This window comes from Adiantum capillus-veneris, chromosome 21, assembly GCF_014529385.1.
Source record: "Adiantum capillus-veneris isolate H3 chromosome 21, ASM1452938v2, whole genome shotgun sequence".
NCBI classification, from domain to species: Eukaryota; Viridiplantae; Streptophyta; class Polypodiopsida; order Polypodiales; family Pteridaceae; genus Adiantum; species Adiantum capillus-veneris.
Genome location: NC_140951.1, coordinates 41014199 through 41025411, shown reverse-complemented (window position 1 = coordinate 41025411; position 11213 = coordinate 41014199).

Sequence of the window (11213 nt, the reverse complement as noted above, 5' to 3'; positions counted from 1 at the left end):
TTCTGTAGTGGCAGGGTTTAACTCTCGCCTGCTTACATGATCCAACAAAGCATCATGTTTCTCAACTTTGTCATTGGTTTTTAATACTAGTAAAGCGCTTTTGCATGTATTAGAAGGAGCAAAAAATTACAGCCAGTCCTACATGGAGGCAAGGAGGTGAGTACATATGTTGATCTTTTTCTACATCCATAAGGGGCATGCATACTTGGGGAATTTCAAATTACATAGGGGGCATAGATAAGTTTTCAAAATATAGGTGGTCAAAATACATCTTTTCCTAGCCTGCATAGGGCTAGTCAATTAGTACTTGCAACTTATCCAAAAAAGCTCAACAACTTCAATGTTTTTGGCAAGTGTCCTTCCTTCTTCAGTTAGCTCATGGCCTAGCCGTCCAACTCTTTCAGCTTGTAGTCAAGCAGTCCCAAGCTTCTTCTCTTGAATGAGTGAATTAGAATAGTAGAATTGAGATCATGGAATAAGCCCAACTTAGTCTACACATCAAGTATTTTGTTGAAATTGGCATCTCTTACTTGCAGGTGAAAATCAGTAAACAAAACTCTCAGGCAATGTGCCTTGTAAGCTTGCTCCCTCAAAAATCCAATAGTTCCTTTGCTTCCAAATAGCTTAGAAGAACTTAGCCTTGACTTTGTTCCAAGCCACCTACGTGGTCACGTATCAGGGAGGTGTTTCAAGACAAAAGGTTTTTTTATTACATGAAGAAGTGGGGTCACAATGGGCATGTTACGAGGAAAGTTCATAAACAGGTGGGGAAGAGTCTCTAGTTCCTAATTGCATCTTCTGGGGGAATTTTTTTGGCGAACATTTTTCAGCGAGTGCTTTTTTGGAATTCGGCGAGCAGATTCCAAAAAGATTGTCACTTCTCTTTCTCTCTCTCTCTCTCTCTCTCTCTCTCTCTCTCTCTCTCTCTCTCTCTCTCTCTCTCTCTAAGAGATTTCTTTCCTTAGTGAGCACACATACACCAAGGACCAAAACACACCCGAATCATTAAACACATATACACTCTTTCAAATATTTAACACAACTCGATCACAGATTGCAATCCCATGAGCAATAAAGGTCTCTCTCTCCCTCTACCCCTAGCAAAGCTTCTTGTTTTGAACTCTCTCTCTCTCTCTCTCTCTCTCTCTCTCTCTCTCTCTCTCTCTCTCTCTCTCTCTCTCTCTGATTTCTTTTCTTGGCGAGCACGCATATACCAAGGACCAAAACACACCCGATTAGTAAACACATACACACTCTTTCAAATATTTTACACAACTCGATCAAAGATTGTGAATCCCATGAGCAATAAAGGTCTCACTCTCCCTCTGTCCCTGGCAAAGCTTCCAATTTTGAACTCTCTCTCTCTCTCTCTCTCTCTCTCTCTCTCTCTCTCTCTCTCACTCTCTCTCTCACACACACACACACACACACAAAAGGACAAGTATACACCCAAATCATCTAACACCAAGATTAATGTTAACAAGTGGAGAGGCAAAATGATATTTAAACCAAAATAATCCAAAACATCTTCGCCAATGATCCAATACCAAACCAACTTCCCCGGAGTTAATACATGGCGGAAAAAGTGTCATTGAATTATGCAAGCATGCATGGGGTTTTACTCTAAGTTTGGATATGTGCATTCACGGCTAAGAGCATTATAGACACCTACCGCCTAGCACATGCTAATGTATGAACATGTTTTCATTTTGGTTCAATCCAAGCATTGTCAAGAAAATCAAGTACAAGTGCTTGCAAGCCAAGTGAGTTTTTTCCTTGGCCTCCCTGTCCTGCGTGAGACTCCACCTTGAGGACTTCATGGGCATTATCTACAATGGATTTCTCTTCAATCACCTTAGCCTTTAAACCAAGAGCGAAACCAATTTTCTTTGCTGCCTCCTCTGAAATGGACGTACAAAATTTGACTCATGCCATTTCTTAGTATTAAACAACTACTACCTTCTTTTGTTGAAGCGGAAGAGGAATCACCTCCACCCCTAGGAGGAGTCCACTGTCAGGCCAAGGGCTAAAGCCAAGGGCCAAGATGCATGTACAGTCAAGGAGTGCTATATTTAGCAGACAATGAGCCTATATAGCTAGGTTGGGCGGAGAGCTGTACGTGCCAGTACCCCACAGAATTATAGTGGCATCAAAGCTCAAGGGATGGGGAAGCTATGGAGAAGGGTGAAATCATTACATGGATATGGATGTTCTCTCTCTCTCTCTCTCTCTCTCTCTCTCTCTCTCTCTCTCTCTCTCTCTCACACACACACACACACACACACACACACACACACACAAAATCCTTCTATCATAAAATATAATCTCTAACTTTACGAAATGATTTTCTCATATTAAACTGATCATTTGATGTGGGAGAATAAACGGGAACAAGAGTTAGAATAGAGACATAAGCTTCTAGACCTATCTCAACACGTGACCAAAAGGAGAGATGATTGCATCTCAATAGAGGTCCAAAAGGAGATGGTCTATCAAAGAGCAATGTGCAATAAGTGCTTCTAGACTTACCTCAGCAGGGGACCAAGAGGAGAGATGGTTACATCTCAATAAGGGTCCAAAAGAAGGTAGTCTATCAAAGAGCAATGTGCATCTAATGGAGCTTAAAAGATCTTAGGGTTAGCTTCATTAAAAACCTCCAATGGTTAGTATTAAAAGTCCTTTGACCTTAGGCAAGCTAGGGTTGAGCTTGAGGTGGGAACCCGACCTAAGCTTGAGGTGCTTGTCGTGCTTGATGACTAAGGTGCTTGAGGTGCTTGTCATGAGTGATGACTAAGGTACTTGAGGTGCTTGTCATACTTAATGGGGGGTAAGGTGCTAGAGAAGCTTCCCATACATGGGGGGTAAGGTGCTTGAGTAAAAAAGAGACCCTACAAACTTAATGAGGAAGGTGCTTGAGAAGCTTCCCATACATGGGGGGTAAGGTGCTTGAGTAAAAAAGAGACCCTACAAACTTAATGAGGAAGATGTTTCCTATGCATGAAAGTCCCAAAGTTAGTGGAATCTTTGACTTAACTTTCGACTCACCCAAAGGGTGTCCCTTTTTCAAAGGGCACATGGACACATGTCAGACTCTCCATATGCTTAATCGCATGGTGTGCTTGAATGCTATTGGTTCGGCTAAAGAGGGGTCCAATGAGCTTCTAGTTCCATCCAACTAATATCTAGATATTTTCTCTTTCTCTCAAGGGGTAAGGAGGACACTTGTCAAAAGGCTACCCATGTACTTGAATGCATGCATCATGTGATTGGCTAGAGGGAGAGGGGTCCGATGAGCTTGCAGCATGTGGAAAAGTTACAACTCGCCCCAAGCAAGCAAGGGGGTGCTAGGGGGATATACCACAAACACACACACACTCATTTTGCGGATTCATTCTCACTTGGTGAAAGTTGAGGAACTCCACCTCCTTCTCCAAGCTTGCAAGAAGTAAGAGCCTACACCAACACTCTTGGCTATGGAATGCAAATCCAACCAAGATCTATGCTTCAATGCTTAAGCTTGCCATCTTCTCCATCTTCATTACTATGCTATTATGTATGCTAGCAAGGAGAGTGATGACAAGTTAAGAACTATTTCTTTCTCCTATGGAATGTTTCTTCTTCCTCTTCCCTATCCTCATTCCTCGCTAGCTCTCTCCACCTTTGAAGGTGTTGAGGCCTTGGGACTGAGGCTTGGGATAGTTAATGCTTTCTACAAAGTTAATGTATGCTTGTGATGCATGAAGCTTTCCATCTTCATTGCATCACCAAGGTCACAAGGAACACAAAGATTGTATTGTATCAAGCCTCTCTTGATGGGAGAAACTATAATAAAAATTCCTATTGGAGGGGGGACCGGCTCCGTATGAATCCGGTCCTCAATTGTTGTCATGTTCTCTAAACTTTCTCTCTTGCAAAAGTATTATTCATGCCAAGTTAACTAAGTACCATGTTTTTGTTGCTATTATCAATTAAGTTCACCCGCTATGCTCACAAAAGTAATCTCACAAAATTGCTTTATCTAATTTCCTAATTTCGCTACTCTCAAAGTTCATAGGCCATTTCCATTACATTGGTATCAGAGCATTTGGTTTCTCTTTTCTTGCTTAAGAAGAGAGGTCCTTAAGTAGCCTATTAATGGTTGTTTTTGTTAATTATATTAGGGTAAGTGGGACTGGGATCTATTATCAATTTTGTTGAGCCCACTATGTGGGATATGGTGCACACCTCGGGAGCTTTGGTCTTAATAATGGAGTATTTTTAGGCTTGCCTACGGTTTTACCATTATTGAGCCATAAGAAGTCCGAAAGGAGCTATCTCTCGGCAACTTCACTATGTTAGACTCACTCACTACTCTCTATAATTAACCAATTCGAGCCGTGGGTGTAGATACTTAAGTGCTTATTTTCAAAGGCTAAGAGAAGTAGCAACTAAGGTTTTGAATTGCCAAAGCATAAACTAAGTAAACACATACCATGTTTGTTAATTATCTTGTCACTAGGTTGCAACAAGCTATGGGCAACCCGGCTTTGCAAGCCGAAGTTACTCAACAACTTCGTGCTTATGGGATTTCCTTTCCTCTCCAAGAGGAGAGAGAGCTTAGGAGGTCTCTTGATGAGACCCCCAAAATAAGACTCTCTCCCATACGAGAGGAGGAATCCAAAGATCAAGAAAGTACTGAATCCCTAAATTCCTCCAAAGATGTGGCTCCACGAAGAAGGTGGACTAAACGATCGCCAACTCCTCCCAAGAGGAAATGGTTGACCCATAGTCCTTCTCCTTGTCACTTCAAAAATGAAGAAAGGAAACAAAGGAAGAAAAAGGGCAAGAAAGAGGTCACCCTCTTCTCCTTCTTCTTCACCTTCCTCCTCTTCTGACAAAAGCAATAGTTATTCTCCTAGAGAATACAAGAGGGGAGGACATCGCAAACCTTACCCTGCATGGCAAAGGTCACAAAAGCTAAAGAAGTTTAAAGAGGGAGGAAAGAGTATCTCTTTTCTCACCTATGATGGCACCTTTGGTACTACCGACGACAAAGTATTGGCCTTCATCCAACAATTTGATGCGGCCTTTGGAGACGAGGGCTTCACGGAGTCCTCCAAGCTACACCATGTAGCTATGCACTTCCAAAAATCGGCTCGTCAATGGTGGGCTAGTCTTCGTGGGAACGGCAAAGCCCCAAAGACATGGAAAACTCTACGAGTTTCCATCATGAAGCAATTCCTTGCAAGTGGTGCAAAGGACAAAGTGCTTACCAAATGGTGAAGTTTAAAGCTTCTCTCTCATGAGTCTATCCACAAATATTTACATCTCAAGGCTACTATCTTTCAAAAGATAGATTTTGCCCAACAAAAGCAACAATTCTGTGCGGGATTACCCAAAGAGATGGCCGAGTATGTCAACTCTTAACGGCCTGGTTCTATCACCAAAGTAATCCACCACACCATGGTTGCTTCGCGTATCAATTTCCAACAAGGGGCTAGACGGAATGTCAAGCCCATGGAAAATAAAGACAAAAGTGATACCAAGGGGAAAACCAATGCCCAAAATTCTTACCAAGGCTATTCCAACAACAACAACAATCGATCCAAGGAGAAGGGAGTTTACAAAGGTAAATATAAACTCTCTCCTAAAAAGTTAGAATCTTTTCATAAGGACCACAAATGTTTTAAATGTGGGGATCAAGGCCATGGTTATCGTCCTTGGCCCAAGAGAATTGCCTGCAATGAGACTCCTAGAGCCTTTATGTTTGAAGCTCCAAAAGAGGATGCTCATTGCCAAGGATTTCTCCTTTCCTGTGCTTGGGGAAAGATGCAAGAGCATGATGCCTTTATTATGTTTGACCCTGTTTCAACTCACAACTTCATATCCATGGAGTTGACAACCAAGCTAGGCATACAAGCCCACACGATGGGAGATACATTGAAATCTGATGGAGCTATCAAGGGACAAGACCTCTCAATTACTCCCTTAATTGGAAAATTGAGGCTTCATGTCCAAAGCTATGTGGACAAAAAGGATTTCTTCATCTTCCCTCTCAAACATGAGAATGTTAATCGTTGGGGCACCATGGTTTAACTGCATAGCTTCCAACATGAATTTCCTTGAAAGGAGAATCTACTTTACCTACAGGGAAAAGAGCATGTACATAGATGCTAATGAGTTGGGGAGCACCATATCCTTGCAATAAAGGGAATCAAGAGGAAATAGAGTTGTCTAATTTCTTAAATGGATCCCAAGATGTTTTCATTGATGACATCCCTAGTGAGCTACCTCTAAAATGAGGGACGATGACCATGCAATTGAGCTCCTACTAGGAAGCTCATTGCCTAACAAGCCTCCTTATCGAGTTTCACAAGCTCAACAAGAGGAGATCATGAGGCAAGTGCACGAATTGGTGGAAAAAGGGATGGTGAGGTCTAGCTCCTCTCCATTTTGTTCACCATTGCTTTTAGTGCAAAAGAAAGACGACGCATATCACATGTGTATCGACTATAGAGCGCTAAATACGATTACTATCAAAAATACATTTCCCATGCCGCACGTAGAATATCTATTTGATAATTTACAAAGTTTTGGCCTGACAAATTCTCTAGACGCATTCAAACTCATGACGGATAAAAATCTTCAAGCCACTCAAATTCTCTTGAGGAGTACAAGCGACACCTCCACGTAATCTTTCAAGTTGTGAGAGAGAATAAGCTTTTAATTAATCAAAGGAAAAGTGAATTTTTCCTAAAGAGATTCAATAGTTAGGTCACATTATCTCTAAGGATGGCATACGTATGGATCCAGCAAAGTTAGAGATAATAAGAGGATGGCCTAATCCAAGGAACCTACAGGAGGTACAAATCTTTCTTTGTATGTGTGCATACTATAGATGCTTCATAATATTAAAAAAATCTCGCTAATAGCAGGTCTATTACATGAGTTAATAGAAAAAGAACGTTAAGTATTCATGGACTGCAAAAGTGCAAGAAGCTTTTGAGAAGCTTAAGGAGAAGCTTATCTCTCAACGTGTGCTCACACTATTAGATCTCTCAACGACATTTGAGGTCCAATGTGAGGCTTGTGGTGATTGCCTTCGAGCTATTTTGCTTCAAGAAGGGCATGCCATTGCATATGAGAGTCAAAGACTCGATTTCGATAAGTGAGTATTGGGCAAATATGAAAAAGAGCTACTAGTATGCCCTAAACACGTGGAAACACTATGTCTTGGGGACTCCATTCCTCCTACGAATGGATCACAAAGCCTCAAGAACTTCATGACGCAAACCAAGCTCTCCGACAAACAAATGAGGTGTGAAATTTTTCTTTTGCAATTTAAATTTCATATTGCTCACATTGTTGGCAAGCACAATCAAGTGGTCGATGCACTTTCACAATGACCAAGGGTAAATGTGGTGTCTATAGCAACTCACAATGATCTATCTTTTATGATCGAGTATGCTAGTGACCGAAACTTTAAGTATGTAATTATAGCCTTTGTTAAGTATGGAGCCTGATGTACCCTTGTAATTTTCTGTGGTAAAAGCGCACATTTGTAAGGCCCCCATTATGAGGAGAAGCCATCGTGCGTGAAGGTAAATCACTCACCAGAAACCAAAATTTTCACAGTAAAAAACCAGGGGTAACTTTGAATTTTTTTCCCTCGCCGGAATATTCCTTTTCGCCTGAATATTATGACCGGACGGCGGCAGGAAAGTGGTCGGAAAACAACCGTCGGTTGGCCGGTGGCCGATAGTCAATGGCTGGTGGCCGGTGGTCGGAAGTCAATGGCCAGTGGCCGGTGGCCGAATTCAAAAGCGGACTTGTCTTCTCAAGGGCGGCCACACATGGGCGGATTTGAGGGTCCGATTTGGACTTATTCACACAAGGGCGGCTACACATGGCTTCCTCTCATAAGAGAGGGCAACCCTTTTGGCCTATAAAAGGAGGCCATTTCTACACACATTTTGTCATAATAATCAATATCTAATTCTCCTAAATGATTTTCTAATATTAAACTGATCATTTAATGTGGGGAGGTACCAGGGGAGAAAAAGCTAGAATATTGGTTAAGCTAGCAGACCGGCCACAATAGGGATCCAAAGGAGGGAAAATAGGGATCCAAAGGGGGGGCCATCTGCAAAAGAGCCATGTGCAACAATGGGCTAAAAAGACCCTAAGGTTCAGCCCATTAAGACTTCCAAAATGCTAAGGTTCCAAAATTCAAAGGTTGTGTCCAAAGGTCAACCCTAGGGAAAATTGGATGCTTTGTGTGTGCCCTAAAAGTCTTTGCACATCCCTACATGGGAGGGGGCGAGCCCTAAAGGTAGGGGATGAGAGAGAAAGCCACACACACACACACACACAGGCTCCCTTTTCACAAAGGGAATTAGGGACACATGTCAGCTCCCTAGGCCAGATGCCCACAAGGTGTGCCCAATTCCTATTGGAAGACCCTTGAAGTGGACCAATGAGAATTAAGCTAGAGTAAATCTAGTTTAATTAATTTAAAAACATTTAATAAAAGAAACCAATGAGAATTAAGTCTCCTAAAAGACTATTGGGCAGTCTCCCAAGGGGTCCAATGAGCATTCAGGAGCCCAATGGCTTGCATGATTCCTATTGGCCAGGAGGCAAAGGGGTCCAATGAGAGTTTACTTTAATTATTTAATTACCTAAAGCTCTCACAAAAGGGGAAAGGGGGACACATGTCAGAAGGCTATCACTTATGCTGCTTAATTGTAATTGGCTTGACTTGGGGAGGGCCAATGAGGCTTCAGCAAGAGCAATTAGCAAGGGGGCTCGCCCAAGAGAGAGAGAGGGGGCTGATTTTTGCAAGGCATTATCACACACACGCTCACACAAGCTCATGTGTGAAGAAAGAGAAGACTATCTCTTCCCAAGCTTTAATGGAGAACTCATCACCTACTCCAAGCTTGTGAGATAGAAGCCTACATCAGCACTCTCTTGGCATGTGGATGCAAATCCAACCAAGAGCCAAGCTTCAATGCATGCTCATCTCCTCTACCAAGCTAATTACTAAGCTAAGCTATGCTAATATGAGTGATTATGTGAGGAGATGTACATCTTTCTCGTAAGATACTCCTTCTTCCTCTCAATCCACTCTCATACCCTGCTAGCTCTCACCATCTTCGAAGGTGTGTGAGGTCTTGGTCTGAGAATGGGGATAATTCAAGTTGTGTTTGTTAACTGTTTTGCTTAGTGCATGAAGTTTCCATCTTCATTGCACTAGCTAGTCTTGAAGGAACACAAAGAATTGTATTGTACAATGTCTCTCTTGATGGGAGAAACCATAATACAAAGCCTTTTGGAGGGGGGACCGGCTCCATGAAAATCCGGTCCTCAACTGTTGTCAATAGCTTAATTGCTCTCTCTTTTGAAAGTATTGTCGATGCTATCTAGCTAGGTGTTATGTTTTTTGTTGCTCTCTCCACCCAAGCACTCTTGTAATTTTCATTAGGAATCTACTCTAATGAAATGCCCACTATGTTCATGCTAATTTCCGCTACACATAAGTTATTAGGCCATTAAATGTTACATTGGTATTAGAGCTCAAGGTTTCTCTTTTCTTGCTCAAGAAGGGAGGTCCTCAAGCTAGCTACAAATGGTTGGTATTATTAATTGCCTGTGAGTAAGTAGAATAGGGATTTTTCAGCCTTGCAGTGCGCCTGCCTTTGTGCAGTTAACGGGGCATCACCGTCGAGAGCTATGGTCTTAATAGTGGAGTCCTACGGGGCTTGCCGACGGCTTAACCACTATTGAGCTATTAGAAGCTTAACAGGAGCCGGTGCTGTTTTGGTGTCGAAAGACCCTCTCTTCTATTCCTTGCAATTAATGGTATTCGAGCCGCGGGTACAGTAGCTTGAGTGCTTTTTCTAAAGGGATAAAGAGGAGTAGCAACTAGGGCTTGAAGTGCCAAAGTACACCTAAAAAGTTTACACCTAAAAGTTGTTAGAATGGCTGACAATAGTAAAGAGAGTGAAATTAATGTTGATAACTTTGAGTTTGCTCATGAGCAAGCTACTAATGATGCTTCAATGCTTGTTAACTATCTTGTTTCTAGGCTTCAACAAGCCATGGGCAATCCATCTCTCCAAAGTGAAGTGCAACGGCAGCTCCGTGCTCACGGGATTCTCCAAGCTCATCACCATGACGAGAGAACACCTAGGAAGCCTCCTTGTGAGACTACCAAAAGAGGTCTCTCTCTGATTCGGGAAGAAGAAGAGAATCCTTATGAAGGGCTCAAAAATTTACTTCTTGATGATGTATCTCCTTCCCAAAGGAGAACTCAAGAGCCTCCACCGAAGGAACGAGAGAGAAGTGAGTCTCCTGCCACCTCGGCGGAGATGGCTCCACGAAGACGGCGGGCTAAACGCTTTCCATCACCACCAAAGCGGAGAAGACCATCATATTCTTCTCCCCACCACAATTCAAAGAGGGATGATAAAAAGCAAGAGAAGAAAAAGGCGAGAAAGAGGACACCCTCTTCTCCATCTTCTTCATCCTCTTCCTCTTATGAAAGCTATGGTGAAGACGACAAAGATCAAGACAAGAAAAAGGCGAGAAAGAGGTCACCCTCTTCTCCACCTTCTTCAAATTCTTCACCTTCTGAAGAAAGTGATGGTGCAACCTTTGAACCATCAAAAAGAAGAGGCCATAGGAAATCCTATGCCGCATGGAAGAGGTCGTCCAAGTTGAAGAAATTCAAAGAGGGAGGGAAGAGCATCTCTTTCCTTACCTATGATGGTACCTTTGGTGCTACGGAGAAAGTCTTGGCCTTTATCCAACAATTCGATGCGGCGTTTGGAGATGAGGGCTTCACGGAGTCCTCTAAGCTACGCCATGTAGCTCTGCACTTTCAAAAGTCCGCCAGAAAATGGTGGTCTAGCCTACGAGCCAACGGTGAAGCTCCACGAACATGGAAGGCTTTAAGAGCTTCCATTATGAAGCAGTTTTTGGCCACCGATGCCAAAGACAAAGTACTCACCGAATGGCGAAGCTTAAAGCTCTCTCCCAATGAATCCATCCACAAATATGTAGACAAGTTTTGGGACTTACAACTCAAAGCCATTGTCTTCAAAAGGTTGGATTTTGGAGAGCAAAAGCAACAATTTTGTGCGGGCTTAACCGAAGAAATGGCGGAGTATGTCAACTCCCAAAGACCACGTACCATATCGGCGGTAATACACCACACTATGGTCGCCTCT